We start from the raw sequence: 23,807 nt of genomic DNA on the forward strand, positions 1-23,807 counted from the left end.
GTCAACTGAGTGGGAGCATGCCGTTATTGCCTTAGCACAGCAACAGGGGGGAGCAGTTGAGATGATGGCTCAAGGTATGGAAAGTGTGGCCCGTTCCAACCTCCCCACTGAAAGGCAAGTGCAGCTCCAGCAGCAGGCTACGCGGTCCACGTGCCGCTCACTCAGGCTGGGCATGGTTGCCTCTGACAGGGCGGGCCATGCTGAAATGGTGGCTCTGCGTCAAGCAATTTTTGCTCAGGCAGAGGCACACTGTGAGGCCCTGAGGGTCGAACACCAAACCCTCCGATCTACTCTGGGTGCTCTCATGATGGATGACAGTAGGCGGGCAGAAGACAGGCTGGAGCGGCTTGAAAGAATCATCTCAGCTGAACTCCATGCAAGCCGGGAGGTACTCCGTATGTCATGTGAGGCCATGAAGGCAGAACTCCGTCTTACACGTGAGTCCTTGAAGGAGGAGGCACGTGTGACACGTGAGGTAATGCATGCTGACCTACAAGTCACTGCCATGCAGGACCTGGCTTACTAGACCTGCATGCTTGCTGCCGCTGAGGGGCAAGGCGCGGATAGGCGTGGTAAGGCAACTGCGCTGTTTCCATCTTCTGATTTCCATCCAAAGGGTGACGACGACAACCTATCTCCCACATAGGTCGGGCCGTGCAGGCTCTGAGCCCAGTGAGTTTTTTTTTTATCTCAACATCTACACATGTGGGTATTGAGGTGCACCCTGTACCTCCCCCTCCTGGGTGTCCCCCCGACCCACCAGGTCATATGTGGCCATTTTCTTTTTTTGCAAGTCATTTTCTTTTGTCTATTGTGCATTCATGTGACAGTTTGGTGCTTTGTGGCATTTGAAGGCATCCACTGTGTGTTTCAGCAGGGCCCATTCAGGCTTGTCTTGTGTATGTGTTTTGCTTGGGGTCCTGACACATAAGCTACTCCTGCTTACCCTTTCCATGGGCTCGCAAGGATGGCTCGGTGTGACAGCATCTCACACAGGGGCATTGGGCTTCCGTCATATCTGTGGCTACCCTGCAGTCCTACTTGTGTGTACACCCCTAGTGGGTATTCCAGATGGCTTCTCCAATGCATGTCTGCACTTCATTTTGGTGAGTATTCTGTTGACTGTGCATTTCATCATGTTGCTTATGATTTTTTTATGAATTGACTGTCTATGTTCATGCACTTCCTGCTGTAGGCGGTACCATGCACACTTTGGCTATGTAACACACACTGATGTGGGAGGGGGTCCGTGTTCTGACAATGTTGCATGGGGACACTTGGCCTACAGTGATTTTGATATGCCACATGAACGCTGCACGCTGAGTTATCCTTGTCATCACACATTTCAACGACACCCAATTCCTTGCTTGCCCTGCTTTGGCCATCTTGCAGCCCTGCCTGGTGTTTTGTTGTGCCATTTGAAATATGGCCGCATTGCTTTTGACTTGACTGTCATGTTTGTGGCCTGGACCTGCTCCCCCTTCCCATTGGTTGCACTTGGCCCTTGTGACAATCCGGCCAACCAGGATGGAGCCTGCCACCACTACCAAAGGCCCACAATGGAGGCCCTGTCTACCCCTGTCTCCCCCTGTCTACCACCCTTCTGGGTCCCTTGATTGTCCCCCTGTATCCCCTGCCCTCTGCCTGTTTCCACCTGCTCCCTGCCAGTCTCCCCCTGTCTCCCCTTCCCCCCACCTGTCTCCACCTGCCCCTGCCAGTCTCCCCCTGTCTCCCCTGCCCCCACCTGTCTCCACCTGTCCCCTGCCAGTCTCCCCCTGTCTCCTTTGCCCCCCTCCAGTCTCCCTCTATCTCCCACCTTCACCATCACACCCCCTCCCCTTCTGCACCGTCTTCTTTTCGTCTGCCCCCTGTGTGTGCTTTCTTTCCCTCTCTCCCCCTTCCTACCTTTACACCTTGGCCCCCTCCTCCCTTCTCTCCTCCCTCTCCACCACTCTTTCCCCTCCTCCTTGTCTTCGGTCTGTCTTTTTCCAGCACTACCTCAATTGCCGTCAGGCATGGTGATACGTATCCGCTTGTTCTTTGCAGACACTTCCCCCTCTGCCTCCGTCCATCCACCCCAACTTTTCATTTTTGAGTTTTATTTTGGCACTTACTTTTATCATCAGTCCCTCCAACACTGATTACAGGTCGTCTGTTCCCCCTTTCCCTTCTGTGTTTCTTCTGCCCCTCCCCAGCCTTATATTGATTATTCATCGACCTTCCATAGTTTGTCACTTTTTTTGTTACTCTCCTCACCTCTTCCCTCCTCTTCCGTCACCCCCTCTCCTTATGTGACTCCAGTACTGCAACTATTGCCATCAGGAATAGCAATGTTGATGCTAGTTTTGTTTTCCCACATTCCCTCCCTAGACTCTCCCTTATTGTTACAAGCACTTGTACTATGTACTTTGATTTGATTGTTCATTTTCACATTATGGACTGTTTGAAGGACTTGTAGGAAGGTACTGTTATTCTCCCTTGTCCCCTCCCTCCTTGAGGTGCTTTGATGCACTTTGTGTGTCGGCCCTATAATGATTTTCAATGGATCAGTGATTGCTCACTGTCTGCCATTGTCGATGTGGGGTATTCTGTACATGATATGTTGTGCTGGTCAATGGCTGATCCTATGTTGGGTTTGATTTTTAGGTGTCAGGGTATTGGTGTGGTTTAACACACAGGGGGTTCTTGAGTGCAATGTTCACATGTGCTGTGTACAGGACACTGAGGCTCACTTCATTTCACATGTATGTATTCGACGCATGCCCCTACTGACACAAACACTTAGGCAACACCACCCCACGCCAACTACGGCAACACCATGCACACACGTGCTCCGAGAAGTGCCCAGGAAGTGCCTGTTTGCCTGGAGGCTCTCTCCCAAATCCCGTGGACATTTGAAAATCTGCTGACCTTATTGTGGTCTTTGTTTCTACTTTGTTGCCTGGCAACAAGCCCCGCCCACCTGCGCCAATCCGCCCAAATACGCACGGTCGCGCACACCAGCGCTCGCGCACCGAGAAGTGCCCAGGAAGTGCCCATTTGCCTGGAGGCTCTCTCCCGAATCCTGTGGACATTTGAAAATCTGCTCACCTTATTGTGGACTTTGTTTCTACTTTGTTGCCTGGCAACAAGCCCCGCCCACCTGCGCCAATCCACCCAAATAGGCACGGTCACGCGCACCAGCGTGCGCGTAACGAGAAGTGCCCAGGAAGTGCCTGTTTGCCTGGAGGCTCTCTCCCGAATCCCGTGGACATTTGAAAATCTGCTGACCTTATTGTGGACTTTGTTTCTACTTTGTTGCCTGGGTGAGCTCTATTTACCTCACCTTGGACGTGACATTTAGTATACTTATAATAGTATACTTATACTTAATATACGCACCTTATTATATAATTCATACCTTTATACTTACCTTTCAGCAACAAGCCCCGCCCACCTGCGCCAGTCCGCCCAAATAGGCACGGTCGCACGCACCAGCACGCGCAAAACCGAGAAGTGCCCAGGAAGTGCCTGTTTGCCTGTTAGCAGGGAGCCGGGGGCGCAGAAGGCGTTACTTTTCTCATTTTTTCCATTGTGCTGCATACCGGCTTTGCGTGGTCTTTACACAGCATTCTAAAGGGTTCGTAATTACGGCACACTGGAGTGTCTATGCTAGCAAGGTAATCGTGCCTGTATTCCCTGGCGTTACTTTGCCTTTCCCCTTTGTGATTTTCTACTCCGTTGAGCGCTGACTTTCAATGGGAGTCGGGAGTGGGGAAATAACTCCTGAAACCCCAGGTGTAAATTATTTGCATTTGGAGCACGCTGTTTCTATTTTTGCGTGTGTGGAGGGAAGTGTACTTATTGAATTGTATTTGTTTCCCATGGAGTTACTTTGCCTTTTTCCCTCTGTGATTTTTGACTTTTTGAGCCACTTGTTGTCTTCCATTGCCCTCTAGTGGGAGTAGGGAGAGGGGTAACAATTTCTGATTCCCCGGCTGTATTGTGTCTGCATTTGCAGTACGTTGTCTTTATTCTCTGTGCATGGAGGGAATTGTACTCATTGAACTGTGCTCATTGTTATTGTAAACTTGTGTTGGAAGGATTTGTTGATATTCGTGTCGCATACTTGACACGGTATACTCTGTGCATTCACATTGAGCTGAACGCTCCATAGGGGGGGTGGACTGCCCACCTGTTATCCCCAAGTTCTTGTCGGGGAAATCCATCAATGAGAGCTTACGCTCATTTATTTGCACAATACCAATACGGGCCCAACAGCGGGTTATTTGACTGATTGGAGTGGATAGTTCTTAATACTCTTTACCCCGTAGGTTTAAGTAAACATTTGATTGTTTTGAACAGTACTGTGGGCGATAGATGCATTACACATGCAAGAATAATTTAACAACAAAATAGGTAAGTGGTGCATTACTTTGTACTTAAGGTTCGATTGTGCTGCCATACCCGGAGTATGGTAGGAACCCTACGAAGTGGGACGATACCTACACCGTGTGGGGGTGTTATAAACAAATTGGAAAAAAGAAAAACACTGATTGCGAGTGGAATCTTTGTATACTTAAACACTAAAAATTCCCACGTTGCTAATCTGTCACCGGGGAAAATGAACGTAGAAGATCTAAAGGACGAATGGGGGGAGGGGGAAGTTGGAAAATGGGACCAAAGTGGTATTGATTTCCCCCTGCTTTCGAGTCTTGTGGGACTCCCTACAATGGACCATAGTGAACACGCCAAGGTTCTAGATCGCCCAGAGGAACCCAAGCAAAAAAGCTTTTTAAGAGTACAGGACATACCAATAAGGCCCTCAACTTTAAATCTGGATGACACTTTGCCCCCTACACCCCAACTGGATACGTCCCTTCTGGCCCCTGTGGTGTCTGCAGAGTTGGATAGAAGGGTTAGACTCTCCATCGGACCTTCAACCCCGGCAAGGGCGAGGGGTGGAGGTCTTGACAATGTGCACCTCCACACACATTTGGTGGGAAGAGTGGAGGAGCATGTGTCAATGCCAACATTGCGACCTGATGTTTACTCCATGGGGGAAGTGAGGGGCATGTTCGGTAGTGTGAATAGGGGGGACCCAAAGCCTGGCACTCATAAATGCTCAAGCCCCACTTTACTTGTGCCTCCCCAGAATCACGAGTGTGAGGAACAGCCCTCCAACCACCTAGAAAACAAACTTAACGTGGATGAGAATGCACCCATGTTAGAATCCTTTCCTGTACTTACCAGGATTTTAAACCTCCTGGATAAGGGACACGAAAGGACTCACGGGGAGTTACAGGAATTGAGATTTATGTTGGTGGAATTCTCAGAAAAACTAAGCAGATTGGAAGGCTTTGTAAATGCTTGAATCTCTTTACCTTGTCGCATTCTGTAAAGGAACCTGAACTGAGACTCAATGTAGGCTCCCAAGCCATGGAGGAGGAGAGAGAGTGCAAGAATCCAGAAATGGATAGGATCAGCAACCCCTGGGCAAATAAACAATCGTCTCTTGTCACTTCCGTACCCTGCAAAATTAAAACTGAGCAGGTGAATAAGTCGGAAGAGGTGAATGAATTAATGAGACTGATATTAATTAATTCAGAAAAGATTAAATCTGTGGAGAGTCTTCAGGCTAGGGGGCAAGACTCCAGTGATATCAAAGAAACAAATATCCTAGAACAGAGCACTGGAAATAAACCTGGCAGCCCTTCGGCATTACTGAAGGTAATTGAGGAGGAGGCTTCTCTGAAACAGCGATCGAAGTCCACTCTGAACCAAGAGTTAAATCAGGAAGAGGAACGTCCCTTTGTTTACGTCATCTCCCGTAGAGAAAAGAAAATGAGAGCAAGGGCCCTCAAAAGAAGAGCGAAGAGCAAGGGGGGGGGCAACCAATACAAACAAAAAAATCCCAAAATCAACTAGCTACCAAAATAAAGAACTCAAATACAAACATCAAAGATATCTGTAGCTTTTCGGGGGAAGAAGGAACTCTTGACTTTACACAATTGGACGAAGAAAGTAAGCTAGCCTTAGAGGTCAAAGCAACTTCTGGCTGCCAGGATGCGGGGAGGGAGGGAGTCCCCCTTAAAACTTAAGAAACCGAAGTGTATGTACAGGGTAATGAATACGGTGAAGCCTCAAACACCCTATCAGACGCTATGAACCACAAGGGGAAAATGCCTACTGTCAAACAAAAAAATAAAAAAACAGAATGACAGTAGATCTGAAGTAAAGAAAGATGTACGGAGTATCCAACAGTTCTTTAACACTAAAATAAAGGGGAAGCCCCCCACTGAGATTGAGGAAAAGGAAAAAGAAAAAGAGTTCAACTACATTGCCCCTAAGGGGACAGATACTGCCTCTTCCTCTGCTCAGAATGAGGGGATGAGAATGGTGGGAGGAAATGGTAGTCTGGAACCATATGCAAATGAACCCATTATGGTTCCTAGTGTAAATATAAAAAAACTGGTTCAGGAAGCACTACTTAAACTGCTTCAACACCCGACTAAGTATAGTACAACTCTCCCCCTACTTATGTCACAAATGGAGGGTAATCCTGGGGAGGTAGAACAGAGGAGGGATATCCCAAATCAGAGGATCAGGGAGGTAGAACAGAGGAGGGATTTCCCTATCAGTTGACAGAGGTTAGCAAAGATACGTCTCAGCCAGGACTTAAGGGTTTAGCTCCGGAAGTTGGGTCGATTATTCAGGCCACTACCATAATACATGGGGGTGATTCCTTAAAAACTGCGGCTACCACCATTAAAGCTTGTGAAGACACCCGTGGGGCGGGCCCTCTCCGCTCGTAGTTAAGGAATTTGAAGAGCGGATAAGAGAATAATTTGAGTTATGGAACCATGAGAAGGTCCGAGAACAAGCAAGAGAGTTTCACCAAGGGCAGGAAGTCCGAGGGGAGATGGGAGGGAGTGGGAATCTCAGAAACAATCTAACTGGGAAGAACAGAACACTAGACACCAAAATCCTTGGTCGGAGGATAGGAGAGAATGGAGGGAACCGAAATATACAGAAGATCCTAGTGTCATGTTGAACTTTGTACTAACTATGGGAGGTCCCCCGTCACTAAATCGAGGGAGGATTCTCTCTTTGCTTAACGAGATTCCCCGTTTGTCTTTAATCTCCTCAGGAGATATTAAGCTCATTGATTATATTCATCCCACCAGATATTACTGTGTAAGGATTGTATTCTATTCAAGAGCAACATATGAACTTGTGTTAACTGAAGGTGTGGCTTTGCAAAGATTTGGCTATGATATTGTAAACTTCAGTCAGGGTGGGGCACTACATCAAGGAGGGGAACGAATAGGGCAACCCTCTGAGATACAGGGTAACACTTCTATGCAAGGAGGATGTAACACCCACCCTGAGAAAATATTAAATGAAGTGGCCGAGCTCAGATCACTGGCAGAATCTTTGAAGGAATCTCTAGTCAAGATCCCAGGTCTGAAAAACTCTTCCTAGAGTATTGCTAAGTACACATTTTTGTCATGGAACTCTAGGGGGTCCCGGCCATTTATGTATTCGGCCAAGACGTGTGTAGAGCTCCTAAAATACTCCTTTCTATGCATCCAAGAAACATGGGCAGTTAATGAAATATCATTAGATGGCTTCACAATCTTTCAGGAACCAGCCACAAAACAAGCTATGGGGAGGCCAGCAGGGGGACTGCTCATCGCCATCAAGAATAACATAGACTTTAACACCATAAAGAACTTTCGTTTAAATAATGGCTGTATAGCAGTCCTCATAAAGGTGGATTGGAAATGTACCCTGAGCCACCTCCTAATTATAAATATATATTGGCAACCTGATCATGATTTAAAGACTTACATTGACCCAATTGACCTAATGATTCAGGAATGCCTGGAACTGGATAACGATCTGTATGTCATTATGTGTGGAGATTTTAATTTGGACATTTGCATTGAAGAAGATAGGTATGAAGGAATGGTGGGTTGGACGAGGAATGTACGGGGGCATACCCAGAAACTCTCCCGGGGGGGTTAATGGGCTCAATTTATTGGGGGTTAGGGGCAGCAATGTGCAAATAACATAATGGAGGAGACAGCGGACCCTGCCACTTGGTCAAGTGGAAAGTGGAGTTCCATCATAGATTATGTCTTTGTTTGTACTAAGACCTTTTCTCTCATCTATGGGTTCAATTTGATTGATTCTTCGGAAAGTGATCACAAAATGTTAAATATGATTATATCGATACCAGCATATGTGGTTGAGAAATATACTTATGCCATTCCGGTATCCCTAAACACCCTAAAGAATAGAATCGTATGGCATAAATCTAACATTGGTAAAGCTAATATGCTGTTTCAGGAAGATTTCGATTGCATTGTCTATCTATAAAAACATGCTATATACCCACAATTCTTTTACGGGCTACATTGAATTCGTAGTTTCATCTAAATTGGAGAAAAAAAAATCTCTTCTACGGAGACAAGAGCCCCATAAGCATGCTTTCTCAGATGCGATGAAAACACTCAAGAAAGAGCGCAACCGCGAAATACGTGGCTTTTAAAGCTGTCACGAATATTCTAAAACAGTGATAGATCAGAGTGATTACAAGCGACTAAAAAATAAGTGGAAGAGGAAAGCCAGATGCTTGCGAGCTCATATTATATCAGGGAGATGCCGCATACATGTTGGTATTCCTCGGCGACGTAAACACACAAAGATTTTGGACATTGATCAACAAGTGTGGGTCTGCACAAAGTAAAATACAAACAGCATGTGTAAACTCTGACAAATGGGAAGGACATTTTGGTACTCTGTATTCATCATCTGTTAGACCCTGGAGTCCCCCGCCCTATATTGTAAATACTGCCTGCAACATCTCATGTGGGGTTAAGGACGTTGAAGGTATAATTATCAAATGCTCCTCTTCTAGGGCCCCAGGACCGAATATGCTCTGCAACAGCGTCCTGAAAGGTAATGTGAACTTATGGGCAAAAATGATATTCCTTCTATTTAAAGACATTCTCCACATGAAAATTATTCCGACTAGTTGGAGAATGTCGTACATTGTACCTATATATAAAAAAGAGGATAGGGAATCCCCAGTAAGTTATAGACCCATTGCCCTCTTGGACGTTGATTCCAAGATTTTTGCTAGCATGGTTTTGGAGCACGTTCGGACCTGGATAAATAAATTTAACATTTTATCACCTTACTAGTTTGGCTTCAGGAAAAATGTAGGCACTGATGCAGGAGGTCTTGTGATTAATATTCTACAAAATGCAGCATGGTCCTTAGGAAATTCACCTATTTATGTTGCATCGATTGATCTAACCGCAGCATTTGATCTTGTGGACTGGTCAATCCTGTGGGCAAAACTGGATTCCCTGTGGATGCCTCCACCTTTGCTATCAATCCTGTATCATATGCACGAGGACTCCAAACTGAGGGGGTGACTTAGTGTTGAGGGCAATTTATCCCACGAAATTAAGATTACTAATGGCCTTAGGCAAGGTGGTATTTATGCCCCAATCTTATTCAATCTGTACTTTTCTGATATGGGAAATAGCTTCAAAAACCTTAACGTTTATTCTCCGAAGATTGAAGGCAGCAAAGTAGTATGGACAGCCTATGCAGACGATGTGACCTTGTACGACCTGACCCCTGTTGGCCTGCAGCGTCTGTTATCAGCCTTTAATAAATACATCCTGGCTAATGCCCCAAAAATTAACTACTCCAAGACGGTGATAGTATGTCTAGCCGGTAAGAAACAATTTTAAAACTTTTCCTGGTTCCTAAATCACGAAAAACTTCCTATAAGCACGGCCTTTAGGTACTTAGGATATCCAGTCTTTGGAGATAAAGAAAAGATAATTTTAGAACCTTCCTGGATGCGAAGGCTGGAACCTTGATTGCCCAAGTATGTAAAATAGACCTGAATATGGTAAATTCTCTTTATTATCCTGTCTTCGCCTATATAAAAGCAGAATCGTGTCCCAATTTTGTTATGGATTAGAACTAGCCCCTTCTTGGTGTAGGGGAGAGGTGGCAATATATGAATCCAAGATACTTAGAGCAATGGTTAAATGCCTGCCCAAATGTGTACTGTTAATGGCGATCCGTTAAGAGCTGGTTCTGCACTCGTTGAGGAGTGTCCTTGAATGGCGTAGACTAAGGCTTTATCAGAAATTGTTAACTAGCCATGAATCAACATTATACGATATCATGGGGAAGGGCATTAGGAGCGGTGCTCCTGCATCAAAATACCTGAAGGATATGATACAGGAAGCTAATAATGTACTTGATCAATTAGGGGTACAGAGAGATCTGCTAATCAGTAACCCAATGAAAGTGAAAACATTATTGTTACATGCGGACTGGAACCTTACGGTGGCCGAGGTACAGAAGACAAATTTATACCATCAAATTATAAATGACTACAAAAAGATGGGGGAGCCGGCGCCGTATCTAATTAAATTTCCAAACAGGGAATGGAGGCAGGAATTTACTAGATTCCGTTTTAACGTGTTGGGCACGGGCGAAATATTGGATATCCGAAATGGTATGACTAGGGGGTACTCCCTTTGCAGGTTTTGCAAGCAGAAGGAGCACTGTGAGACATTGCAGAACTTATTGACCATATGTGACGGTGTAAGGAATGAGCGCATCAGCTATTTTAGTAACTATGTACCCAATACCGACTGCGTAGACCTAAAGCTTTTGTGGCGGGATATGCTTGATGGTAAAAGAGTAAATCTCCAGATTGCAGTAGTGAGATTTCTTAAAGTATGTTGTGGTCTATGAAACAAGCTTGCTAAGGTACTGGTTGATAGTAAGTTTGGCATTTGCCCCACACATCCTAAATAACATAACACAACAAAAAATTAAAAACCTAATAAAAATGGGGTTATACATTGTAACGGGATTTCTAATGACTCTAGATATACTTGCCGCGGTAACTGTAACCTCTTGGCGGCCCGAGTGAATCTGTGCCATTCACAATCCAGCTTGTACTTGAATTAGTGCACTGTGGAAAAGAAGGGGACCCCTATAATTAATTGTTTTTTAAAATCTGTTCTACGGGATGAGTCTTGAAGTTTGGAATTTGATGCTGCTTTATGCAAATTGGTATACCACTACGATAGATCAGAGTGTTTTATTCTTTTAGTATGTATTATTGCAAGATTTTAATCCTTTAATGTAGCAGATTTCTTGGTTACATTTTAAGTGTTGTTTTAATGCGATTTCTTCTAAAATTGACTGTCTTTTACTCATGATAAACTGAAATTCTTGTTTTTGTAAAAGTTACTTTGTAACTATGAATACAAAAAATAAAATAGAAAAGATTGCCTTCTGAGGCAAGCGGTGTCCCTACAATCCATGTTCTCCTCCGATTCATTGATCGTGTACATGCATCACAGGCTACTATTTTGTTGATTGAACTTATTTTTCATGATGCTCAAGGGGAATCCCCAATGCAATGCACGCTCACTGTGCTGTCCGGTGAACTGTGTGTTGCAGGGGACAATCACGCAGCACGCAGTGTTTGTAATGCCAATTTGCTATTGTCCAATGTGCATGGCAACAGGTATTCTGACTTTTGTTGCTTGCACCACTGATGGCATGCATTTGTGCCACAGTTTTCAGGGTGTGAGGTTTTGGTCAGTCTTTTCTTCAGATTCCATGTCAGGTGTAATTGCCTGGTGCCTATTTACATTTCTTGCGTGGTACTTCATGACTATTGTGTCATGTGTTGTGCATATGTTTTGATGTTTTGCCGTTGTATAACATGGTATGGTGTGGCAGACGGGGGTCATGCAGGTTGGGAGGGTTTGGGTGGCATACCAGTACTTTCATGCCCTGTTTTGCAGGGGGGGTTGGTGGGATATGCACCTTACATGTGTTCCTTTTGGTCACATGGGATTGGTTGAGTTTAAGTAGCTAGGGATGAACACAATGTGGCACTTCCGTGAACACATTTTCAGGGTGGTAAGGTTGTGACAGTTAACTTTCCTTTCTCATCATCGATTGTCACCTGGTATGTGCCAGGCTTGTGTGCACTCCAAAGGGGTTGGAGTTTAGGTGAAAAATGTGGCAACAAGCTGGGTACGGGCTACCTTGCCACATGCCCTTTCCCCTCACATGCGCAGGGGCCGTGCGTGTGGTTGGGGCTGGGGGGCACCACCATGTCCTCTTCTACGCCCTGCCGTGTTGCAACATTGTGCAGGACACATGCTGCCACAATGATCCTGCAACTACTGGGGATGCATATAGTAGCTGTCCGCCAGAGCAGTCAAGGGAGCGGAAGCGTGACTTGCGCACTGCGAATGTGCGCTCCACTGGTTGCAATATGTGCTACAGTGTATCTTACCTGGGGTGGTGTGGTGGGGTTCCGTATTGGCGTCATCATGTAGGGGCTCAGAGGGTAGGCACTGTCCCCTGGTAAGGTGATAATGGTTGTCATTAGTTGGGCTTGTGTATTTGTCTGTGTGTGACATGCGTGCATGTGCACAGGCATTTGTACTCACCTATGAGCCATGCTTCCCAGCTTCCAGGGCCCGGCTCAGGGCGGAACTTCTGTATATGAAACTGTCATGGGGCGACCTGCATAGACAGAGGTGATGATTCCCTTGGCATCGCATACAACCTGCACGTTCATGGAATGCCTGTGCTTGTGGTTGCAGTAGATGTTTTCAGTAGTCCAAGGTGGACGAAGGGCCACATGGGTGCAATCTAATGCACCAAGCACTTTGGGGAAGTGTGCCACCCTGTAGAAGTCCAGGACCATGGCCTGCCTTTCTGCGGGTGTTCTGGGCATGTATATGTGCCTGTGGACTGAGGGGCGCGCAGTGATGATTGCCAACACCTGGTGTAGGCAACGTGACTGCGTGGCCTGTGAGACGCCCTCCACTATGGCAGTTGTCCGCTGTAATGACCCAGTGGGCAAAAAATGCAGTACATTGAGCACCTTCTCCAAGGGGCTCAATGCTTGGGAGCACAGGGTGGGTGATGTGAGTTCAACCTCCCACTCAGTGACCAGGTCTAGGATGATATGAGGTGGAAACCTATACCTGCCATAGACCTGGTCATCAGACATCCCAAAAAGGCTGGTCCTGGACAAAAAAATGAAGGGCCTGGCTATTCGCCTCCTCATGCGGTGTCCCACAATCACTGCTGCAAGGAATGGGACATTCATCGTAGCTGTATATGCTTGTTTGTTGTTTGCGTGCACTTTTATGCTGCGTGGGGCACTTCCGCCTGCTTTTGTGTGGTTGACGTATTTGTGCATGTGCATGTGCTTTGACGTGCGCAGGTTTTCCCTTTTCGATTCCATGAATACGTGTTGTTCACTAGCATGTGGGCATTTCGTGTGTTTCACAGAGGTACTTCCCACGTTACGCCTACATTTTCACACGTTTTTCCCCATTCCCTGTGTTCCGCCCCCTTTTTAGGTGTGTGCGTGAGGAGTTGTGCGCTTTCCCCGTTCCTGTCGCACATGCGTTTGGAAAGTCACAGTGATGTGTAAGGTAATTGATTGATTGATATTTTATTTCTATCGTGCTCGTACACAAGTGTTTCAGAGTGCGACAAGGCAAGGGAGGGGAACAGGGGAGAACAAAACAGCGATCTTACTAGGCCCAGTGACATTGAGAACGTGCAAGTGCATGGGAGAGGGGAGAGGGGAAAAGTGCATGGAAGGGGGAGAGGTGGAAAGTGCGAAGCAGAGGAGAAACAGACAAATAACAATAAATAAATAATAAAGGCAACAAACAGTGGTAATGCAGCCAGCAATTTGCAAGTGCTAGGTTTAAGGCAGCAGACAGGGTAGGTCTGATAAGTGCAGGAAGAAAAAGGGGGGGCTGTATGGGTACAGATACAGACCCCAGTGCAAGGGGTGGCCCGGAGGCAATGCAGGAGGGTGGCAGGATGAGCAGGTACTTGGGCCCAAAAGACAGAGGGTGGCAAGGTGCACGGTGCCAAGAGAGAACAGATCAGCAGGAGGGAGGGGGAGCGAAGGCAGAAGAAAAGAGGAAGGTCTTGAGGTGTTTCCGGAACCGGAGATGGTTCTCCTCAAGTTTTAGAGTGGCAGGGAGGCTGTTCCAGAGGGAGGCCCCAGCCGAAAACAGAGATCTACCCCCAGCTCGTTTCTTAGAAAAACGACTGACCCTGAGTGAGTAAGGTAAGCGCATATTTGGCACATATCCCAGGAAAACACGCGCAGGGCCTTCCATGAATCGCACGCGTGCGATTCGCACGCGTGCGCTAGCTTTTTCACGCTTGCACCAGCTTGAGCCACAAATTTTGGTGCACAATTATTCCATGAATTACCCCCATAGTCTTGCTAACGTAGAAAATAGAACACAGGCAAAGCTGCCATTTTGAGAAGATGGAAGTTGGCTACGTATGTTAATAAGCGGGAACCCGTGTGGAGAGAAGCCGGGCTGCAGAAAGCCGACAGGCAACAGAATACAATGCCATGCAAGAAATAGATGAGGCTGTTTGGCTCAAAGTCAAAGGTACCACAGCAAGGATAAGCCCTATGCGTAGAACACATTTCTCTTAGATGAGGTACAAGAGAGAACATTGTGAATGCCAAGTATTGGACAATTAAAGACATGGAAAGGGCTTACAGAATTGAGCAACCAAGTCTCCAGAGGTTGAGAGGGGGAATTACACCTGAAGCAAATTGAACCAAAAAGCATTAAATAGGAGGAAATTTGGACAAAATCATGGTCTCCTCACGCGTGGTCCAGAAGCTGGAAATAGGACCTATTCCAGATGAGACAGCAGTGTGTTTTCACTCACACTGAATGTCCAGGGAAGAGAACACGCTGCAAGATCACCTACGAAGGGGAAACTTTGGCTTAGTGTCTAGGTGATGAGAGATGATAGACTAATTGTCTGAGAAGGCAGTTGTCTGATGTTGGCCTCCTACAACTGGAGTTCGTAGCATATGTGCTGCTAGGGAGCCGATGTTCAGGGTTGGTGCAAGCAAGCCAAACCAATAGTAAGGGCTTATGTGATGGTGGACTATACAATGGTATATCCACCAATCAGCGGCTAGTTGCTCTCTTGAGGTCTATGCTTACCGTAGTTAGAGGTAGTTTAAGGCGTTCCTATTTTTATGAAGGATGTCCAATATGTACTAATCTATATGTGAATGTATATATACGCATATCCCTTAACCGATCCGTCCCCTGGATAGGTTTTTCATATATTTGCCACATAGGATGGCGTCATAGCTGACGTACTTTGGGGTTTAAGACCCTTTGCAAGAATGAAATATGGTGAGAATGTATGAGCTGCTATTTGCTGTTTGACAGATTTTCCTGTTTTATTCAGATTGACAATAAAACAGTATTTTGCCATCTTCTTTGAGTCTGTCCAGTTAATTGGGCCCGAGATTATTTGATAGTAATTCCATCCAGCTCACAACACGCTCTAAGTGCTCCTGCACAGTTACCTTATACAATACCATTGAGGGTGTTGGCTCAGAGATCCTGTCATTGCTTGTCCTGTATGTGGCCTTAGCACTGACAGTACCTGTTACAGCAATCAATTGTGGGTGAGGAGCTTGCCAAGTTTCTTTGGGCCTCATTACGACCCAGGCGGTAAGTTACCGCCTGGGCCGTGACTTTACCACCATGGCGTAAACTATGTTTACGCCATGGTGGTTGGCGGACTTACCGCCCCATTCCGAGGTTGGCGGGGCGGTAAGTCCCCAATCCCCATTTACCCTTCCCCATTCCCATTTTTGCCCCATAGGGCATAATGGGAGTGGGGAAGGCGTTAATTACGCCACCGTAAATTACGGTGGCGTAATTAACTCCATAAAAGCAGGTGTTAAATCCGCCATGGCGCTAAGGGACCTCGTACTCAGGCGGTAAGGGTCGGCGCTGTTTACGCCGGCGTAAACCCCTTACCGCCTGAGTCGTAATGAGGCCCTTTGTAATCAAGAGGAGCTTCTTAGTGCTCACGCCACATCCCTTTTCATATATGTGTATTCTTATCATGCTCTATTTGCACATCCTGGGTTTTAGTGTACGTGTGACTTGTTTCCTGAGTGCATGACGTTTGACTCAAAGCTATTCACTGTGTGATCTTGTGCACATATCCCTTGCCATATTCACTGCCTTTGTCCTCTCATGAGAGGCAGCCTCATACAATACGGTTTGACATAACAGCTTTTCTGCAACAGGAAGTTCCTGTACATCAGAGGTCTGCAACCTGTGGCTCTCCCGATGTTTTGTGCTACAATCCCAAGATCTCTGACCACTGACTATTCTGGCTAGGACTGATGATAGTTGTAGTCCAGAAACATCTAGAAAGTCAAAGGTTACTGACGCCTGCTATACACAGTCTTCGTCATCCCAGTTGTCATGAGCATACTTTATGATTTGTGATACATTTGTTAAGATCTGTCATTTTAAAAGAAGCACAGACAGAACCAAAATGCGATGGATGGAAAGTTTTGAATCAATCATAATCATTAGAATTCCTGCTGAGCTTTCTGTTCTGTACTTTTTCAGCCTGACTCAGACATTGCAGAAGAGCAGAGCAAACATGCAAAACAGTGTGGCTGTCACCGATAAGGCACAGTTTGAATAGGCAGTGACCCTCAGCACAGCGAGTTCCGGGTTATGTGTTGATTTATGGTAATGTCTACTGGTGGATCACAAGACTTATTCAATGCTTGCTTAAATAAATTACAGTAATGTCAATATGAAATGGAAGAGGACATGTTTTATTTTTTATTTATAGTGAATTAGCCATATAAAAAAACAAACAAAGCGAATAAAACAATAAATGGCTTTTAACACTATTAACACGATAAAGAAATAAAGCATTTAAAGACATTTTCACTTGAACCAACACAGAAAAATCTAAAAAAGCAAAAGAAATTAATAGAACAAGGGGAAAGAAATGGAAATGGAAGAGAACATTACATGTACACATTCTGGGACAGATGTAGCATTGTGTACTTCATCTGAGGCCCCACAGTGTATGATAACCTATTACAATTATGGGAAGTCATAACACTTTTTTTTAAAGATGCAATCTGACAGGTGTTGATATGCAGAGATGGCCTTACTTGCAATCTGGATTATATGCCAAATATGAAAACACTTCCTCCACGTTTCCAGTGCATGGGTAATGACATTTTGAAAGTATAGCGTACATTGTTCAAACTGGTTAATAACCACTGAACAGGTTATCATGCCGTGTTCTTTCGAGAGTGGAGTGTCTGCTACCTTGTTTGCATTCTTTATAATGTACTACAATCTGAAATGATGCCTTTCTTGGAGTAGTGTGCAGATATGGATTTTGAATCGTATAGGTTGTTGTAATGAGCAGTGCTGTCCCACGAAACTGACTGAATTAGAACATGATGGTGAGAGTGATTTTTTGCTAAATTTCACAGCTTTGCCTTAAACCTAAGAATGCAATTGGCTAAAGTCAAATTAAAAAAAATATTTATTTCATAGGGCTCATCTCCATAAAATCAGAAACAACACACCACAATAAGAAACAAATTCAATACATATATTATTATACTAGCATTATTAATAACAGAGATTTTTTTTTTATTAAAGCATTTTATTAGTTTTAAACATAGGTAGTTGAGGTTACACATTAAACATTACATGGCAACTGCACAAATAGACAAAACAAAGCAAAGCAAGTCCAATCCATCCGTTAATATAGTACAGTTCAACCGCAACATCTTCCGAGTCATCATTCAGTGCGCTTACAAAGGATGAGTCTAGTGTGCATCCACCTATTTCTGCCAGATCTTTTTCACTTTTCCAGGGCACCCTCTAGCTGTGTATATGCCTTGTTCCATCAACATACAGATGTTCACATCTGCTACACATTGTGCAAAAAGCAGAGCAACACCCGATCCCCACAGTTTCGCTATATTGCGCTTAATCAGTCCCGCGGTCGTGGAGAGAAATAGTTTCTCAAATCGTGTTATTTCTCCATCCTCCTCAATGCATAGTAGCATCATTTTAGGGTCTCTAGGGATGGTGTGGCCCAAGACTGCAGACAGTTTATTACAGCATTGTTGCCAGTACTCTTTGATCCGGGGGCATTCCCACAAGATATGGAAGAAGGTGCCCTCTCCCGGCAGACAACGCAAGCAATTTGGATCTGTGGCACGATTCCACTGATGCAGTGCTACTCGTGGGTAGTATACCCTATGTACATTTTTTAGCTGTATTAGCCGGAGACTAGCAGAGATCACGGTTTCCTGTGGGTACATCAAAGCTGTTAACCAGTTCACGGGTTGTATAAGTCCAACCTCCCCCTCCCATTTGAGTTTAATAACAGAGAATCTCAAGTAAAAACACTGTTGCACAATTTCAAAAAATAAATGTAATTAATAGATAAACTGTCCATTATCTTCCCAGTAATTATCATCACATGCACGAATGTAATCTAATTCTGTCAGCTCCACATGCCTTATTGCTCAGAACATATTATTATTTTTTAAAACTTTTTGTTGGGATTTGCAAAGCGCACTGCAGCCCTCTAGGCAACGAGGTGCTAAAAGTAGACTTAAGGAGTCTTGCTTGTGGGTTACATTAAGCGGCCCAATGTGTGAAGCTTAATGATATGCAGTTATTTATACAGTTGAGTTACTGAGTACAACGTTCTGCAATACAGAGTATGTCGAGTTCAGGTTATAGCAAGAGTAGAGACATTATGCATGAGGAATAGATTCTTTAGACAAAGAGCCTTGTTTTTAGGGCCTTGCGGAAGGTGGCATGAGACTTGATAGATCTAATCTGGTCTGGGAGTATGTTCCATAGAGTGGCGGCCATAGTTGGGAAGCTAGATCCTCCAGCACGCACTCTGCGTGAGTGAGGTACTGTGATGCGGTTGGCATAGGCAGCTCTGGCGGGTCTGGAGGCTGTTTGTCTGGAGATCCTTTGCGTAAGGTAGCTGGGAGCGAGGCCGTGAATACATTTGTGGGTTAGAGCTAGTGTTTTGAAGACGACCCTTTCCTTGATAGGTAGCCAATGTGCCTGTCTTCTGATCGTGGAGATGTGTTCCCTGCGTGAAAGGCCAGTGGCTGCCTTAAGGCATTGTTCTGTGCTATCTGAAGTTTGGCCAAGTTATTTTGGGATGTGCCAATGAAGAGAGAATTGCAGTAATCCAGTCTAGAGCCGATGAGGGCGCTAGCTATGGTGATACAGTTCTGTTGGGTTAGGAATGGTCTGACAGCATTAATCAATTTAGAGTGGTAGGCTGCAGAGGAGGGGATGGCGTTGACCTGTCTGTCCATGGTGAGGCTTGGTTCAAGGTACACGCCTAGTGTTTTAATCATTTGTGATACTGTGAAAGGGATGTTATCAATTGTGAATGTGTTGTATTCTTTGGCAAGTTTATTTAGGGTGAAGGGGGATCCTATCAGCAGGAGTTACATTTTCTCACTGTTTAAACAGAGCCAATTATCTGCCATCCACGATTGTATGGTAGAGTAGATGAGGTTGAGGGTGTTAGAGTCAGCTAGATAGTCTCATCTGCATAATTGGTATATGAGATACCCAGAAAGTCTAAGATTTTGAATAAGGGTCTGGTGAAAAGGTTATACAGCGTAGGGGCTATGCATGAGCCCTGTGGGACTCCACATTTGATAGGACTCGGGGTGGCATTAACTGATTTAGAAAAGACCTTCATTACTCTCTCCTGAAGGAAAGAGTTGATCCAGTCGCAAGCCTTTGGAGAGAAGTTTGCCGTGGAGGTGAGATGGTGACATAGGGTTTTGTGCTCAACGAGGTCAAAGGCAGCGCAGAGGTCTAGTAGCAGGAGGAGAGCAGCCTGCATCTCTGAAGTCATCTATTTGGTTTTTCAAATCTAGTAGTGCTGTTTCTGTGCCATGGCGAGGACGAAAGCCAGACTGGCGAAGTCCAAGAAGGTGATTGTCCTCAATGTATTTTTGAACTTGCAGGTAGGCTGATTTGTCCAGGATTTTTTTGTAAAAACGGAACCGTGGCGATCGGTCTATTGTTCCCTGGTGTCATTGGATCGAGAGAAGGGTTTTTTAGTAGGGGTCTGACCCAGGCTTCTTTAAGGGAAGTTGGTACATGAGCTGTTTGGAAGGACAAGTTGATGAAGGCAGTAACAAATGGCGCGAGGGCTGGTGCACATTCTTTGATGATGTGGGCCGGGCATGCGTACCCCTTGCAGTTGGATGGCTTAATGGATTTTATGAGGGCCGTGACATCTGTTTCGTTCATGGCAGTGAATTCGAAATTAGGTGTCCAGTAGTCTGCATTGCATGTGGGGGGTGCTGTGTGGGAGGCTATAAGGGAGGCGAGGGCTTCTTGATGGGCAAGAATTTTGGTGTGCAGGGTGTCAAGTTTGTTATTGATTGACTTCTAATTTTAATTCCTTGTGTCAAACACTGTCCAAGCACACTCACAGTAAAATGGACCCTCATTAGCATCAGATAAACGAATGCCGGCCCATGCAGGCGGGTCCCAGTATTTCTAAGCCATGGGAAACAATGACAGATTCTTAGTACATCATAGTGTGGGCAGAGCAATGCAATATCCATCAGGGTTCCTCTTCACTTCGACCACACCCACACAAAGAACAGAAAATACACGTCTTTATATATAATTACTTTTATGGGAAAGTTCAAGATTTTCGCTCATATTTTTTTCCCAACAGAGAGTAAATACACACTGTCCAAGCACTGGGCAAAATTACAGTTTCTGGGAGGCAGGTGAATATTTAATACCAATGCTTGTAACAACCATAAAATAAATAATGTTTCAAAATGTGTTGTGTCTTGCAATGTCCCTGATCTGGCCAAACCTTTTTAGTTTTAGATATTAGGTGACACTCAAAGCACCACCTATAAGCTGAAACTGTTGCTTTGGAGTACAGATAGAAGGGAGATGGCATGTGAGGAAGGACACCCAGTTTGTGGCTGTCGTTGGGTTATTAATCAACCCAGGGTCATGCTAATCCCTAAATCCATTCCCGCCTAATACCTGCCCCTTCCCACTCAAAACACATCCTGCTGAGATCTCTTTGAGCTTGCTTTATCAAGCATTAACATACATGTTTGTGCTGGGTATTGCCTGCTAGTGTTCGTCTGAGCAATTTTCTGAGAGATAATGACTTAATCGAAGTTGTAAATGGCTGCTGGTGTAACAAAAAGCTCTTAAAGAAGTGTGCCCTAGGTCACATGGTTGACAAGTAGTATGTGTGTCCGCGCACTGAATTCCTGTAAAAAATCAAACCAAGCATTGGCAAAGCCAACAGTTTTGGCTTCTGTATAGGCATTTGCAGTACCGGGCAAATGCATCTCTCTCATATGCCCAGCTACTCTCATGCCATTTTCCAGCTGTTGCCATCTTTTTGCCCGGTAGTACCATTATGGCAGTGCCTGGCAATTGCCTACTTTATTCCTATGCACTAGTCTAAATGTAAAGGAGGGGCGGGAAAGCCAGTGTGGATACACAAGAGGCCGGGCCTGGGGGAATCCTGCACCCAAAAAACGGAAGAGTCCAGAATGGAACAAATTACATAAAAAAACATGGATCGCAATGGACATCGCATGATTTCCACAAGGCTCTCAACCACCAGCTTTTAAGAGAGAATGATGTCACTAAACAGAATATACAATTCAAAACCTAAGGTGGAAAGGGATTGGACAGTGGTGTTGGCTACATATAGGGTCTATTGGGAGTTAGTGCAGGGATTGGCTATATATTATCTGGTGACTCCACCTGAGACCACTTCTAAAATGTTGCACATCATGCTAGTGTGCTGTGAGTGGCTGCTGCAGTAAAGTGTGAGTGATCATTGAAGGTGGGTAGGGATTGGTCGTGGGGCTTTTCGCAGCCTCGGTGTCTTTGAAGGTTAGTAGCACATGAGCAACAATTGAAGGTGGTGAGAACGGCTCCAAGGTGCTACTTGTCCCAAAGAAGTTACCATATCTCCTTACCTAGGCTACATGCCAGGGCAGTTAGCTTTCAGCTTAACATTTCCTTGTATCTCTTATCCCAGAACTCGATGGGAACAAAGGTCCCTACCTGACTCGAATGAATGCGCATTATGCTTTAGTTGTGGGTCACGTGCATAGAGACCACAGTTTGGATTTTCCTTCTCTGTATTCAAGAGGATTTTTAACCCATATTAATGTGGTGAAATACTTTTTCTCCTATGCTAAGTCTGAGTTGGTGGGAACCTGTCATTCTAGCAACATGTGTTTGTTGGCTCAATCTAAGAGAACTGTGTCCCACGCCGGGGACCTGTTATTGTCTGCACCTTGGTGCGCTGATTGAAACTTTTCCCGATAACCCTGGCGGAAAAATGTGTGCACAGGCTGCCTGAGCCCGTTCGCTTGGGCTCTTTTGCTAATTCAGCAAACCAGGGGCTTCACACTGGCTTCCATTCTCCTGAGTGTGGTTGCGTCCTCCATCTTGGTTTACACGGCCACTCATTTTAATTGCATTCTGCATTAAGCAAGCTTTTATATGCATTCTCGTGCATCTTGCGTTTCAGCGTGGAAAAGAGAGTATATGCAAGCATATTCTTCATGTCTAAGTGCAATTTGACCTCTTGTTTGTGTGTCTTCGTGATGGACGGATATGTGCTTTGTGTCTAATGTGCCTACGTGTGTTGGCCTCAGCTGAGGCATAATTTGCTTTCTGCACAATCGTAGCTTCTTTAGTTGCTCTATTGTCTGCAGGTCTACGACTTCTGCGACCTCATCAGGGTAGGGCCTGTAGGGTTGTCTTAGTGAGTATCTCTCTCGCATTGACGGTACAGTGGTGGTGAGGGGGTGGAGGCCAGGAACGATGTGCACCTCTCGATTCTATAAAGTCGAAGTGGGGGGCGGACCGACATGATGATGGACACATTCATCTGCCTCTCTTCTAAAACTGTTGGCTCATCCAATGCCTTTTTGGATTCTAAGCTTTCAAAACACTACTGTAGTTTTCATTTCCTTTGTGAATCTTGACCGAGAGGTGAGGTCCTCTTTTTCCCAATATTGTGGTCCACACATTAGTAACAATCCACCTCACATTTATTTATTGGTACTATCGCTAGTCTGCTAGTGCTCTGTAAACATAAATAGACTATTGAAAATCAGCGACCTGGTGACCTCGAAATAAATCACACTGTGCATGTTACTCATTTTGTCAAACTTGAGGTTAATCCTATTCTCATTAGTGGAACTGAACTGCTATCTCCTAGTTAGGAGATTGCAAGCGGCTATGGTTACATAACCACAGGATTATTGAAATCGATTGGATAATACAGCGCAAACCCAATAGAAAATGGCCTGCAAATATTTGCAGCTCACCGATTCAAAGGTTGGAAGAGATGCAAATAGTCATGGGTCACTTTTGTTGTGACATACTAACCACCCTATCCTACTCATACGCATCTCATTGCTTTATCCCCTTCAACAGCACCCGAAAAAATGGAAATTGAACAAAAGATTAAAATGCCATCAATGCCTTGCTGGTAACTACCGAGCCAGGCCCCAGTTCCGCAGTGAGGCATGCGTTAAGCCCTCCTGCTTACCAGAATCCAAATGCTCCCTGTATGAACTTCAAACTTTTCTAGATTCATATTTTAAAAGGTTCAAGAGATTGCAGGATCTCAAACCACCCGAAACGCAGAAGGTTCCACATATCCCTGAACCGGTTCCCCAAGGCCTAGGATTCGAGAGTAACAAAAGAATCTGTCAAGTTTCCCTCTTTGCACGTGCTGTATTTGGAATGCAGCACTGTATGAACATTTCTTTCCTGGTCTTCGATTGTATGTTTCTCGCCAGATCGCCTTATAGTGCTGTGGGACCT

The 23,807-nt window shown here is 45.2% G+C and overlaps 1 long non-coding RNA gene across 1 annotated transcript in view; it reads left to right on the forward strand.

Annotated features, from left to right (window-relative positions):
* The first annotated feature begins 3,510 nt into the window (after positions 1–3,510).
* LOC138525783 (uncharacterized) overlaps positions 3,511–23,807 on the forward strand; it is a 112,229-nt gene continuing 91,932 nt past the window's right edge. The window contains exon 1 of the long non-coding RNA XR_011283428.1: positions 3,511–3,659. This is a non-coding gene — a long non-coding RNA (uncharacterized lncRNA). The remainder of the gene's footprint in view (positions 3,660–23,807) is intronic.

This window comes from Ambystoma mexicanum, chromosome 7p (assembly GCF_040938575.1).
Source record: "Ambystoma mexicanum isolate Mex_15411 chromosome 7p, UKY_AmexF1_1, whole genome shotgun sequence".
Classification (NCBI taxonomy): Eukaryota; Metazoa; Chordata; class Amphibia; order Caudata; family Ambystomatidae; genus Ambystoma; species Ambystoma mexicanum.